The sequence below is a fragment of the Arachis duranensis genome, chromosome 9 (genome assembly GCF_000817695.3).
Source record: "Arachis duranensis cultivar V14167 chromosome 9, aradu.V14167.gnm2.J7QH, whole genome shotgun sequence".
Classification (NCBI taxonomy): domain Eukaryota; kingdom Viridiplantae; phylum Streptophyta; class Magnoliopsida; order Fabales; family Fabaceae; genus Arachis; species Arachis duranensis.
This window is the reverse complement of record NC_029780.3, coordinates 40,669,655-40,685,547: the sequence shown is the minus strand read 5'-3', so window position 1 is coordinate 40,685,547 and position 15,893 is coordinate 40,669,655. Positions and strand designations below refer to the sequence as shown.

The window sequence follows — 15,893 nt, the reverse complement described above, 5'->3', positions numbered from 1 at the left end:
CAGAAGGTTTGAACATCCACTCTAAGCTTGCTCATCTTTTGAGGAGGAAAGAATTTGGCTAAGAAAGCCGTGACCAGCTTATCCCAAGAGTTCAGACTATCTCTAGGTTGAGAGTCCAACCATATTCTAGCTCTATCTCTTATAGCAAAAGGGAAAAGCATAAGCTTGCAGACCTCGGGATCAACTCCATTGGTCTTAATAGTATCACAGATCTGCAAGAATTCAGTTAAGAAATGAAAATGATCTTCTGATGGAAGTCCATAGAACTTGCAATTCTGTTGCATCAGAGAAACTAATTGAGGCTTAAGCTCAAAATTGTTTGCTCCAATGGCAGGGATTGAGATGCTTCTTACATGGAAGTTGGAAGTTGGTGTAGTAAAATCACCAAGCACCATCCTTGCATTGTTATTGTTGTTGGGTTCGGCCATTACTTTTTTTTCGAGATTCTCTATAAGGTTTTCTCTGGATTGTTGTTCTTTAGCTTCTCTTAGCTTCTTTTTCAGAATCCATTCAGGTTCAAAGTCAGTTTCAACAAGAATGTTCTCATCCTTGCTCCTGCTCATATGAAAAAGAAGAGAACAGAAAGGAAGAGGAATCCTTTTTGTCACAGTATAGAGGTTCTTTAAGGTGTCAGAGGAAAATAAGAATAGAAAGGTGAGGTAGATAGAAGCGAATTCGAACATATAAGGAATGAGAGAGTCCGAATTGCTAGTTGAGGAGAAGTGTTAGTGATTAAATAGAAAGAGATAAGATGGAGGTAATTTTCAAAAAATTAAATCAAAATTTAAAATAATTAGTTAATTAAAAATAATTTTGAAAAATGGTTAATGGTTTTCGAAAATCAAAAGTGAGAAAGTGGTTAGGTGGTTTTGAAAAAGATAAGAAATAATAAATTTGAAAAGATAAGAAGTTAGAAAGAAATTTTGAAATTAGAATTTAAAAGGATATGATTTGAAAAAGATATGGTTTAAAAAGATATGATTGGCAAACAATTTGAAAAGATTTGTTTATTAAAATTGATAGCTTGGCTAACAAGAAACTAAAAGATATGATTCTAAAATTCAAATATTAAATCTTTCTTAACAAGAAAGTAACAAACTTGAAATTTTTGAATCAAGATTTTTGAAAATAGTGAAAGAAAAATGAGAAAGATTTGAAATTTTTTTGAAAAAGATATGATTGAAAAGATTTGATTTTGAAATATATGATTTCAAAAATAAGAATTAAAACATGAAAATTTGAAAAAGATTTGAATTGAAAACAAAATCTCCTCTCCTGTGCCATCCTGGTGTTAAACGCCCAGAATGGTATCCATTCTGGTGTTTAACGCCCAAAATACTACCCTTTTGGGCGTTTAATGCCCAGCCAGGTATCCTGGCTGGCGTTGAATGCCAAAAATGCTTCCTTACTGGGCATTTTTCTGAACGCTCAGCTTTTCTCTGTGATTCCTCTGCTGAATGTTCTGAATTTTCAATTCCCTGTATTATTGACTTGAAAAGATATATTTTTGAATTTTGAATTTTTAATGATGAGAGAGACAAACAACAAAATGAATTAAAACATAAGAATGCAAGATCAAAACAAATAATGCATGCAAGGACACTTTGAATGTCAAGATGAATACCAAGAACACTTTGAAGATCATGATGAACATCAAGAACATATTTTTGAAAAAATTTTAGAAAAGAAAGACATGCAAGACACCAAACTTAGAAGTTTGTATACTATGGACACTAACAAATTGAGAATGCATATAAAAAACAACAAATCATACAAAACAAGAGAATTTAAAGATCAGAACACAGAAAATCTTCAAGAACAACTTGAAGATCAATAAAGAACATAATGCATAGAATTTCGAAAAATGCAAGAAAAAAAGAAAACATGCAATTGAGACCAAACTTAAAATTGACTCTAGACTCAAACAAGAAACACAATATTTTTTATTTTTTTGTTTTTTTTATTTTATAAATTTTTTGTATTTTTTCGAAAATTATTTTTGGAAAAGAAAATAAGAAACTAAAAATTTTTAATAAGAATTCCAGGAATCATGCAATGTTAGTCTAAAGCTTTAGTCTAAAAAATATTAGACATGGCTAGGCAAGCTTCAGCAAGACATTACATACAACAGCCAAATTGATGGGAATCAACTAGCTCCTGTGATGATAAAGGCATCCTCTGAAACTCTAGAATTCATTCTTAAAAATTCTGAAGAACAAAATAAAAAGAAAAATACCTAATCTAAGCAATAAGATGAACCGTCAGTTGTCTAAACTCGAACAATCCCCAGCAACGGCGCCAAAAACTTGGTACACAAAATCGTGATTCACACTTTTCACAACTCCGTGCAGCTGACCAGCAAGTGCACTGGGTCATCCAAGTAATACCTTACGTGAGTAAGGGTCGATCCCACGGAGATTGTCGGCTTGAAGCAAGCTATGGTCATCTTGTAAATCTCAGTCAAGCTAATTCAAATGGTTATGAAGCTTTGATAATTAAAAGATAAATAAACATAAAATAAAGATAGAGATACTTATGTAATTCATTGGTGGAAATTTCATATAAACGTATGGAGATGCGTTATTCCTTCTGAATCTCTGCTACTGTCTTCATTCAATTATTCATACACATTTCCATGGCAAGCTGTATGTTGGGGATCACCATTGTCAATGGCTACCTCCCGTCCTCTCAATGAAAATGGTCCTCTACGGTTTCTGTACGGCTAATCAACTTTCGGATTTGTCGTCCCGGATGAAAAATACCAGGCACAGCTACCGCATGGCTAATCAGCTGTCGATTCTCGATCGTGTCGGAATAAAATCCAATGATCTTTTTGTGCACTGTCACTGCACCCCACAGTCGCGAGTTTGAAGCTCGTCACAGTCATCCCTTCCCAGATCCTACTCGGAATACCACAGACAAGGTTTAGACTTTTCGGATCTCAGGAATGCTGCCAATTGTTTCTAGCCTATACCACGAAGGTTCTAATCTCATATTCAGATGCCCCATTGTTAGAGGGAAAATGATGTGAATCGTTGATTAGAGACCCAAGAGATATGCACTTGTTTTCATGTAGAACGAAAGTGTTTGTCAGGCACGCGTTCATAAGTGAGAATGGTGATGAGTGCACTTGATCATCACATTCATCATATGTTTGTGTATGAATGGATATCTTGGAATAGGAATAAGCTTGAATTGAATAAAAGAACAATAGTACTTTGCATTAATACTTGAGGAACAGCAGAGCTCCACACCTTAATCTGTGAGGTGTAGAAACTCCACCGTTGGAAATATATAAGTGATAATGGTGTTCATTGGTTTCGGCCCCAGAGAGGGAACTAGAATAACCAAGACCTAGGTCTAAGGACTAAACGTCCAAAGATACTCAGTACAATAGTAAAAAGTTCTATTTATACTAAACTTGTTACTAGGATTACAGAAATAAGTAAATGATGCAGAAATCCATTTCCGGGCCCACTTGGTGTGTGCTTGGGCTGAGCATTGAAGCTTTCGTGTGTAGAGACTTTTCTTGGAGTTAAACTCCGGCTTTTATCTTAGTTTCAGTGTTTAACTCCAGCTTTTATCCTGTTTCTGGCGTTTAACGCCAGAATAGGGCAGGAAGTTGGCGTTTGAACGCCAATTTGCATCGTCAAAACTCGAGCAAAGTATGGACTATTATATATTGCTAGAAAGCCCAGAATGTCTACTTTCCAACGCAAATAAAATCGCGCTAATTGGTTATCTGTAGCTCCAGAAAATCTATTTCGAGTGCAGGGAGGTCAGAATCCAATAGCATTTGTAGTCCTTTTTCAGCATCTGAATCAGATTTTTGCTCAGGTCCCTCAATTCAGCCAGAAAATACCTGAAATCACAGAAAAACACACAAACTCATAGTAAAGTCCAGAAATGTGAATTTTGCTTAAAAATTAATAAAAATATACTAAAAAGTAGCTAGATCCTACTAAAAATTACCTAAAAATAATGCCAAAAAGCGTATAAATTATCTGCTCATCACTTGCCTTCATAGTTAGAGGTTAACTAAGTGGAGCAAAGAACAATTGTTGTCACAATTGATGATGATAATGAGAATAGGACTTCTAGTTCTCATACCTTGCCAAGAGCTTTCTTAGTATTAGTTTATTTCTTTTGCAATTTACATTTCTTGTCTTTTAATTCAAAAACCCCAAAACATACTTCATAGCCAATAACAAGAACACTTTATTACAATTCCTAGAGAGAACGACCTAAGATTTGAATACTTCGGTTATTTTATTGGGGTTTGTTACTTGTGACAACCAAATTTTTGCATGAGAGGATTCTTTTTTGGTTTAAAAACTATACTTGCAACGAGAATTTATTTGTGAATTCTTTACCATCAAAAATCCGTTCATCAATCGCTCTGTCCGAACTAAAGGGGGGAAACTAACTCTCTCCTCAGGATCGGGCGACACTAATTCATAATTCTTCTCATCCTCCCTACGCTCACAGATCCTATAAAATCGCCTATGTTTCTCACAGTACTCAAGGTCGGCTACCGTAACACACATCAGGACTATGGAGTCTAGCCAATCGCCCATACCAGCAGAGACCTTGGTGGACATCTCGACAATGTTCTTATGAAAAGACATATAGCAAACTACACCTACAGCAAAGAAAAATAAAAAGGGTGTCACTACCAAACAACTCAAACAGAAGCAAAAACGGAAGAAACAACCAACAAAGCAACACGTCTACCAGTAAAAGGGCACCCCAGCATCCATAAAAAGCAAAAAATCAATACCAAAAGCGCTAGGGGCACCCTTTGGAGGCAGCATTACAGAATACAGAAGAAGATAAATGTGATAAACCAAAACCCTAAAACCCCCAAACAAAGTAAACGACTGGAGGTAACAACGAAAACCTAAAGCATGCACATTTCCCCGAAACGGAGCAGCAGAGATAAAAAAGATCGCAATTTTGAAAAGAAACAAAGACATGCAAGTATCAGAAAGCTTCAACCTTTTTAAAGGAAGCTCAGCAAAGATCAAAACTTTTCCCGAAAAGAACGCATGCAGCAGTGAAACACATAGAAAATCTACAAATAAAAGCGCATAAAAAGTGAAATGGTGTGAAGCCGAGCACCAACTTGCGAAAGAAGACAAAGGAACCAGCAGCAAGCCACGAATAGATCCCCACTAAGAGATGGAAACTCCGAAAATCCAAGAAAGGAACAATCTTGGAGCGCTGGGGAAGTCAGAAGATAAATGAAAGGAAGTTTCTCTCACTGAGCATATGAGACAAGACGGAAGCAAATGAGGAACGAAAGAAAACCCTTTCTTTTCAATTTCAAATTAAGTGAGGAAATGAAATGGAAAAGGGAATTTAAATACCTATTAAAAGTCTTTAAAAGCACTCACAAAAAACCCAAAACTGATGCGACGCCGCATTTAAAGGAAAAAATGCTTCACAAGACATTACAGCAACACGAAAAGCTATTTCGAAGTAAGAGCAGACCAGACGCAATGCTTGAGCACAACTTCCCCCAAAGAGGTCGAAGCTCAGAAACGAGCACAACCTCACGGAAGATCAAAGCTCAAGCAGGGGCACTGTTCATACATCGGTCTGAGCTATAAGGTCCGAGTTAGCCTGAAGCAAATTGACCAACCTCTTTTAAGGTTGGTCCATTACCGACCTCTTCATAAAGAGTTCAGAAGATCACAACAAGAGGCCCAAGTAGGCCCAAAAGTAGACGATCACAGCCCACCTGAAGGCAGCTGGCCAAAAGATAAGTGATCTTACCCACAAAAGATAAGATAAGATAACTAACTTATCTCAAGGAAGGTCACTCCACACTACTATAAATACACAGGAGCACCCAGGTATAACTCATACTCAAATTCTACAAAAAATCTGCTTAAACTTCGTGCTGACTTAAGCTTCGGAGTCTCTTACAGGTACCACCACCCTCTGGTGATCAAGGACCAGCCGCACCTCAAGCTCCAACAAGTCAAACACGAGTAAATCCCAAAATGGTCCCTCAGATTAAGCCCGTGCACCAATGCTACCCCTGAATTTTAAAATGCTCTAATTGCACCCTTCAGATTGAGCTCCGTGCGAAATCTTGGTCCTTCCACCCATTTCCGGTGTGACTCAGCAGCCAGAGTGCTGAGCTGGCGGTTTGTGGTCCACGTAGGCAGCCTTAAACGACGCTGTTTTACCTGGAGGTAGCCCTAAACATTATTTTCAACATCAGGCCTTTCCACATCCTAGAGTAAGTTCCAACTCATCCACTCCCACCTCATGTATCCTCTCACCCTTCCATGGCTTCACTCTACCATTCTCAAAGTCAAAATCCGATGGTCTTCCTCTCTCTGCAGCCTGGCCCTATTGCATCCCTTCATTCATATCCATGGAACCTGGAGAGTGATCTGCTGCATTACTGGTTTCCCAAGGTTGAAGGTAGGCGATGGAGGAGCAGCTGAGGTCGTCGTTGTCTGAAAACTAAGCCAGCGACCGGAGTCCACAGTGGAAGCATCAGCTTCATCACACTCAGGAATGGTGGAAGTAGCCAATTGGTGGCGGCGGAAGGGGCTGGATGGGGCGGATACCGTGAAGAGAGGCTGGAAAAACGAATTAAGAGAGGAGACATTGGAGAGGGATTCGAAATCTTCCTTCCTTTTAGAACCCCTAGAGGTTGGGGAAGAAAGAGGAGAGGTAATAGGGGCACTATTGGATATTCTAAGAAGAGGAAGGTTTGTGGGGATGAAGGTGATGTTATGAATGAATGGTAGGAGGAATGAAGAGGGGTTTTGAAGGTTGGGATCAATGCGAGAGGGACTGGGGAATGATGAGGAAGTTAGGCTAGCATGGTAGGAAGGAACAGGGCTTAGGAACGCTGATGACTGTGGGCTTGGCTGTAGTGAAGAACAACCACTCATGTTCACTGGAGTTCCTCCAATCTCACCTTGTGGCCTCTTGCATCCCTATCATCAAAACACAAATCTCAATCAAGATTTCTAGGGTGAAACTAACGGAGCATAATCAATCATCTAGAACTATCACAATGACAGATTAACACTACAAAAGCTAGTTAGATCGCAAGCCTCCAAGATCAAATCAACTTTTTAGCAAGATTAGAAAGCAAATCAACAAAGCAAGCAAGAAAGAGCAAGTAGATCTGAGAGAAAGAGAAGTAGAAGAAGAAACCTTGCTGTAGGTAGTACCGTCCTCTTCTTAACAAGCAATGGAAGTACCCTCCAGGCTACCTACGTGGACCACAAACCGCCAGCTTAGCACTCCGGCTGTTGAGTCACATCAAAAATGGGTGGAAGGACCAGGATTTCGCACGGAGCTCAATCTGAAGGGTGCAATTAGAGCATTTCGAAAGTCAGTGATAACATTGGTGCAAGGGCTCAATCTGAGGGACCATTTTGGGGATTTACTCGTCAGACACGGTAGCTCCGATCACACCTGAAGATCTCGTGCGAGATTGACCTCATCATTTTAGGTAAGCCTCAGAACACTAGCCTTAGCCCATGTTAGCCCAAAGAAAGATAGTTCAAAGTATGGAAATACTCATATACCTATACCCTAATTGGCTTGTAAAGGTAGAAGTCATTTTGGTTAGGCACTTGTGCTCCTCCCTGAAACAGCATCCACATAGTGTCACACTGCTACCTTGAGAAATAGATTTGCATATTAAGAGTAAGGTGTAGACTTTTGTACCTGAGATGGAAGAGCATTAGTTTCTATGGGAATGTCAGCATTAGGTAGGTCTGGGTTAACAACTACAAGTGCTAAATTGTTTCTCTTCTATTTTTTTTATTTTTTTGCCACCAATTAGGATTTTCAGGAGATCCTCTGTAGGTTTTGTCGTAGTGACCCATCTCTTCATACTTGTTGTAGGTAACTGATGAGCGGATAATTTATACACTTTTTGGCATTATTTTTAGGTAATTTCTAGTATGTTTTAGTTACTTTTTAGTATACTTTTGTTAGTCTTTTATGAAAAGTTCACATTTTTGGACTTTACTATGAGTTTGTATATTTTTCTGTGATTTCAGATATTTTCTAGCTGAAATTGAGGGACCTTAGCAAAAATCTGATTCAGAGGCTGAGAAAAGACTGCAGATGTTGTTGGATTCTGACCTCCCTGCACTCAAAGTAGATTTTCTGGAGATACAGAAGCTCAATTGGCACGCTCTCAATTGAGTTGGAAAGTAGACATCTTGGGCTTTCCAGAAATGTATAATAGTCCATACTTTGCCCCAGACTTGATGGCCCAAACTGGCATCCAAACGCCCACTTGAGGCCCTTTTCTAGCGTAAAACGCCAGAACTGGCACCAAAGCTAGAGTTAAACGCCCAACTTGGCACCCAAGCTGGCATTTAACTCCAAGGATGGCCTATGCACGTGAAAGCTTCAAAGCTCAGCCCAAGCACACACCAAGTGGGCCCCGGAAGTGGATTTTTGTACTATCTACTCATTTTTTGTAAACCTAGTTTACTAGTTTAGTATAAATAACACTTTTTACTATTGTATGGGGGTCTTCTTTGGAACCCTTGAGCTTTATGATCATCTCTGGGGAGGCTGGCCATTCGGCCATGCCTAGACCTTTTTCTCTTATGTATTTTCAACGGTGGAGTTTCTACACCTCGTAGATTATTGTGAGGAGCTCTGCTATTCATCATGAATTAACGCAAGTACTATTGTTTTTCCTTTAATTCATGCCTACTTCTCCAAGATATACTCTTGTACTTAATTCGGTTAAGTCAGACTGAAGGGGTGACCCGTGACAATCACCCACTATCTTTAGTACTCGCTTAGCCAAGATTCGCGTGCCTGACAACCACAAAGCGGTCTACATGATGTTCAACGTAGTCATTGGATGCCAGCCAGAGTATACTCTCTTGGGTCTTTGATCCACGGATTCGCATCATCTCTCCTGACAACAGAGCATCCGACCCCGTGATTAGGATCTTCGTGGTATAGGCTAGAGTCAATAGACAGTATTCTTGAGATCCGGAAAGTCTAAACCTTATCTGTGGTATTTCGAGTAGGATCTAGGAAGGGATGACTGTGAGGAGTTTCAAACTCGCGAATGTTGGGCGCAGTGACAGTGTGCAAACGGATCAATGGATCTTATTCCGACACAAGTGAGAACTGACAGATGATTAGCCCTGCGGTAGCTATGCCTGGTATTTTTCATCCGAGACGAGAAATCTGACAGTTGATTAGCCGTACAGAAACCGTAGCCGGACCATTTTCACTGAGAGGATCATACAACTTGCCATGGAGGGGAGCAGGCATGATTGGATGAAGACAATATGAAAGCAGAGGTTCAGAAGCAACAAAGCATCTCCAAACGCTTATCTAAAATTTCCACCAATGAATTACATAAGTATCTCTATGTTATTTTCCGTCTTATCTATCTTTTAATTATCAATACCTCATAACCATTTGAATCCGACTGACTGAGATTTACAAGATGACCATAGCTTGCTTCAAGCCGTCAATCTCCGTGGGATCAATCTTTACTCACGTAAGGTATTACTTGGACGACCCAGTGCACTTGCTGGTTAGTTGTGCGGAGTTGTGAAAAGTGTGATCACAATTTCGTATACCAAGTTTTTGGCACTATTGCCGGGGATTGTTCGAGTTTGGACAACTGACGGTTCTTTTTGTTGCTTAGATTAGGTAATTTTATTTTATATTTAAGCTCTCTTTTATTTTTATTTTCGAAAAAAATAAAAATACAAAAAAATTTAATAAAATCATAAAAACCAAAAATATTTTTTGTGTTTCTTGTTTGAGTCAAGTGTTAAATTTTAAGTTTGGTGTCAATTGCATGCTTTAATTTTTCTTAATTTTCGAAAATATATGCATTGTGTTCTTCATTGATCTTCAAGTTGTTCTTGATGATTTTACTTGTTCTGATCTTTAAATTCTCCAATTTTGTGTCTTTTCTTATTTTTCATATGCATTTTCAAATCCATAGTGTCTAAACATTAAATATTTCTAAGTTTGGTGTCTTGCATATCTTTCTTTTCTTAAAATTTTTCAAAAATATGTTCTTGATGTTCATCATGATCTTCAAAGTTTTCTTGGTGTTCATCTTGACATTCAAAGTGTTCTTGCATGCATTACTTGTTCTGATCTTAATTTTTCAAAAATATCTCTTTTCAAGTAAATAATACAGAGAAATGAAGATTCAGAACATACAGCAGAGGAATCACAGAGAAAAAGCTAGGCGTTTAGAAAAAGACCCAGTAAGGAAGAAATTCTGGCGTTAAACGCCAGACAGGGTATCTGGCTGGGCGCTAAATGCCCAAAGAGGTAGCATTCTGGGCGTTAAACGCCAGGATGACACAGGGGAGGTAATTTCGTTTCAAATTCAAATTTTTTTCAAATTTTCATGTTTTAATTCATGATTTTAAAATCTTATCTTTCTCTTTTAATGCTTTTGAAAATTTTAAAACTAATTTTTCAAAAAAAAAATCTTTTTCTTAAATTTTCAAAAAAAAAAATCCTTGCTAACAATTAATGTTTTGATTCAAAAATTTCAAGTTTGTTACTTTCTTGTTAAAAAAGGTTCAATCTTTGAATTCTAGAATCATATCTTTTAGTTTCTTGTTAGTCAAGTCATCAATTTTAAAAATCAAATCTTTTTAAATCCCTTTTTAATTTTCTTTTCAATCATATCTTTTCAATCATATCCTTTTTCAATCAGATCTTTTTCAATCATATCTTTTTTTTTAATTTTAATTTCAAAATCTTTTTCTAACTTCTTATCTTCTTCAAAATTTATTTTAAAATCTTTTTCACTTCTCATTTTCGAAAATCACTAACCCATTTTTCAAAAATTATTTTAATTAACTAATTGTTTTAAATTCTAATTTTCTATTATTTCATTTAAATTTTCGAAAACTCTTTCTCTCTCATCCCTTTGCATTTCCTCGAAACTTTCTTCCATGGTTAAACATAGGAACCACAAACACAGACATCTACAATATTTTAGAACTAAACCATTAAAGTTTTTTCCTAATACACATCACAGATCAACAACAGCTAGAAAAACCAGAACTAAAAACATTGCATTATATCAATAACTTGAATATAAACTTCCTTTTTGACAACACGAAATGAATGAACCCTAATAAAAAATAGTGTTTTATCATGCAAGCGATTCATCGTCAGAGACATGCATGCAAAAGAAGTACATTATCAACTCACAGTAGAGAAAGCTAAATAGGGAAACTAACCTTTCATGTGTGCCACGAAGTCACCGTCAAAATCTTCTGAACATCTGTCAACCACTTGTAACCAGCAGGCTAAGAGTTGTAATGTGTTCCTTGACTTTTGGAGGAAAATAATGGTGGAAGAAGAATTATTAAGGCTTTTCTGCGAATGAGTGAGGAGATCAAGAAAAGTAATGTAAATATGGCTAGGCTATTTATGAACGACGACGTTTGGGACCCAGGGAGGGGGCTTTTAGTCCCATTCACAACTTCGTTCTGCCACCTGACACTGTGGTATGACACATCAGACAACAACGGATGCATCACACGGGTAACCCATTGGCATCCGGTGACAAGGGTCTGTATTTACATTTCTTTGCATGGATGGGGGCCTGGATGAGATATCAAGAAGATCAAGGTGCTCGTCGTCTCTCGGATAAAAGGTCAGGAACTGGAAAGGATATTTACCATTTTATTTGGGATTTAGGGTTTAATAGGTGACACATTCAAATATAAATAGTAACTTCAAAGTTTCTGTCCCAACATATCAAAATTGCCTCCGTAGCTTTTTATCAGAAGAGTTACAATTCAATCCTATTAAAGATACAAAAAGTTTTGGTTGAACAAGATTAAGATAATTCTTCAATCACTTTTACGAGTACAGATAAACTTTTGTATTATGATAAATATTTTTTTGATGGTTTAATATAAAAGATTCGAATTATAAAATTATTTGTTCTAATAAACGGTATTAGAGTCCTTCATAATTTAATCATAAAAAATATTTAATTTATTATTTTAAATTTTAATTACTGAATTGAAATATGTATATATTTATGTTGTTTAGATTTAAAATTGTTGGACAACAAAGTCATATATTATGAATATTCTTCTGTGATTCTGTTTATTGTCGTTGCACATATAATATGTAACTTTAATATGTGTGTGCGTCATATGTTTGACTTTTATATATATCTAAGCGTCATATGTCATATATATAACTAGTATTGTTGTACAAACATAAAATATAATCACTTTTAATGCTGGTGTCGTTTGGGTTGCAATTCTTTATTATATATAGGGTTGTAATTCTTTATATATATACACTGTTATGTATAGTGTGTTTGGTTGTATCTGTCAGATAGACTGTGGACAATTTTAAATAATATTGAGTAGTATTTTGAGAATTTAATTGATACTTTTAGAGAAGTATTTTGAGAATTGAATCGATACTTTTGGTGAAAAAGAAGAGTAAAATCAATGGGTGATTAGTTTTTTTTGTTATGATTTGAAATATTTGACTTGAAAAAAAAATGTTAAGATTTTTAAAAATAAGCAATTGGGTGTGGAGAATATTATTAATAGATCAATTAAAAACTATTAAAAATAGAAAAATGTTAATTTTTATAGGTTGTTGATGACAATAACAAAAATAATTACAGATTATTATAATTTTATATTTTAGTATTATTTTTTTTATTTTTTTTATTTTATTGTGTTAAGTTCCTTGCTTTAAAAAAAAATATTTATTGCTATGTATGAATATTTATATATATTGATGTGCATTTATAATGAATATAATGTGTTCTTTAATTACTTATATTTTTTTATAAAATGATACTCATAAAATTAATGATTAGTGCATGATGTACTTCCTTCACGTGTTTTTTTTTCAATCCTTTTAGATTGTGTAATTCAATATGATGTGTTCTTTTTCTTCTATTATTTATTGGGTTATTTTTTATAAAATAAATAAAAAATACAAATAATTTACACTTATTGTAGTCTTATATAAATTTAATATTTGGTTGAAATATATTAAGATGTTTGTTATGATGTTTAAAAATATTATTTAATTGTTAAAATATGTTTAATAATTAATTTTAAATTTAAAAATATAAAAATGAAAAAAATTTAAATATTTTAAAGTTATTAAAAAAATAATTTAAATAAAAGTTAAACGCTAAACGAAAGACACTATAGAATTAGTCATATATTAATTAAGGTATATATTTTATATGAGACCGCATCTTTCTTTTATTTGGTTTGGTAGAATTATCTTGATATAATAAATAAATAAATGATTTATTCTAAACCATTAGTAGAGTATTATAAAACTATGATTTGTCTCGAATTTAATTTTGTGTGATATTGATTTGGTATAAAATTAATTGTTCTTTTGAAATATATGTATCATTTATGTAAATATTAATCGATCCAAAGAGATATTTATATTTAGCCAAGTTATATGTCCACATTAGTAATATTTGAATAATTAAAAATTAAAAATAATATTTTTTATTTATGCAAATAATAATCAGCAAAAAAAATTTATTATTTTGCCAACTAATAAGCATTGTACATTTTTATTTATTTTCTATTAATTATGTAGTCAATAATTGACCCAAAAGAATGTTAATGTTTTGGCCAATTAACATAAAATATATACATTAATAAATAGTTTGTAAAATTTAGGTTTTCATCTGTGTATTTAGTCCGTCCAAAAAAAAAATGACTTAATATGTGTCGAAATTTTTTGACAATATTTGATTACCATAATAAGAGTATCACTTACCATTAATTTTTCTATCCAAAAATAAAAAATTAATGTTGTTCTAAATATCTTAATATGGACATTTTTTAATTATTTAACTAATATTTATTGCACATTTTTTTTCTAATCTAGTTGTTATGCCTTTAACTACCAATATTTTTCCACAAGTTAGCAGTATTCTTATGCTAAATGGTACAAATTCTAAAATTTGGGATACTGATGAGTCCATATTTGACGATAATTTTTTCTCGAATTGGACGGATTTCATCACATAAACTCACACTTAATCACCAAAATAGCATACTTGTGTTTTATCCCTAAATTGAAATTAAATGTGAAAACATGCGTTTTTGTGCTTAAATTGACCATTTTAATTCCACTTTTATTCTATTCGATACCGTGATATGTTTGTTGAGTGATTTTAGGTCCTAAAGGCAAGAATGACTAGGAAAAAGTGGAAGGAAGCATGAAAGATGTAACACCCTACCACACAGAGTTTTATGCTTAAGTCATAAGATAGAGGTGGCGAGGTATTACGACCTCTAAAAACAAAATTTAGTACGTATAGTAGTGTAAAAATGTTCATAACTAGGAGCCTTTGAAAATAAAAGGGTAAATTAAAACTGATAAATCGAAAAGTGCAACACTCCAATCGATAACGTAAACGAACAGATATAGAATAGACTAACACGATAAGATATACAAGAGAGTGCCAAAAATACAGGTATCAAGACTTAGAACTCGGTTTGTGAAGAGAACTGGTCCGAGCATATAAGGTATACATACATATATAAGGAACTTCCAAAAGACAATCCAAAAGACAAAATACAGAACCTGTTTCTCCAAAATAGCCTCTAAGAGGAGTAATACAAAACATATATATATATATATATATGTAATCAAAACAAAACAAAATTCCAAGTGTAACACCCTACCATACAGAGTCTTATGCTTAAGTCATAATTCAGAGATGGCAAGGTATTACGACCTCTAAAATAAAAAAATTTAGTACGTATAGTAGTATGAATGATTGATTATAACTAGGAGCCTTTGTAGAAAAAGGGGTAAACAAAAATCGCAACTCTAAAGCGCAACACTCCGATCGATAACGTAACGAACAAGGATAACCAACGCGTGATTATATATATACAAAGGAGTGTCAAAAACAGGAATATCAAGACTCAAAATCCGGCTGCGAAGACACTGGTCCGAGCATAGCAATATATACATATGATAAAATAAGGAAAACCCCAAAGGAAACCCAAAGGGACACAAATACATAAAACCTATTCTCCAAAATCTCCCATAAGAGGAGTCATCACAGTTTGTATTATTTAATGGAGATAAAAGTATCTAAGCAAAACATATAAACCAAAACAGGAGATAAAAGTATCTAAGCAAAACATATAAACTAAACAGCGTCCCCAAGAACAAAGGATCTTCGCTAATCCAGAAGTCTCCAGCAGGCCTCAGTGAGAAACCTCACGTCCTGCATTTGAAAACCACAAAATCCGCATGGGTGAGAACTAGAGGTCCCCAGCATGGTAATAGCTTCCACATATATAATACATAATAATAGAGAAAAGTCAAAGGCAATCCTAGAATTTCCTTCAGATAATATCAAAGCTTATAAACAGGCTAAACCATAAAGGGCATCTGACTAAAGATTCTTCAGTCTAATTAACTCTTCCCTTTCCAATTCCTTCAGACCTCCCAACCACCAGCAGAAGTATAAAGTAGAAAACACAGTTATATCAAGTAAGAAATATACAATTAGGAACAAGTAAAGCATTTAGACAATTAGCAAGTAATATGCAGTCAAATAGGCAATCTCAAACAATTCATATAGTATGCATATGATGAATGCCTGTCCCTAGTGGCTGATGATATCATCTGTCGGTTATAGAGCCAACCCGACAAGTCCTGGTAGCTAACCATTGGACTGTCCCTCTGTCGCGCATCCCCAACTCGAGCTATACTCATCATAAACTTGATCATAAACATGATCCATATCCATCACCCTCACTGGTGAATATTTCGGGGGCGAGCTCATCCAGGACTTTCACAGTGCCCGACCACACTTACGACATAGGGTCAACAGAGTATCAAGTCTCAACCTGGAG

General features: G+C 35.1%; 1 pseudogene; it reads right to left on the bottom strand.

Annotated features, from left to right (window-relative positions):
- Window positions 1-6,215: 6,215 nt before the first annotated feature.
- The window catches only part of LOC107495237 (BES1/BZR1 homolog protein 2-like), a 24,554-nt pseudogene continuing 14,876 nt past the window's right edge, over window positions 6,216-15,893 (bottom strand).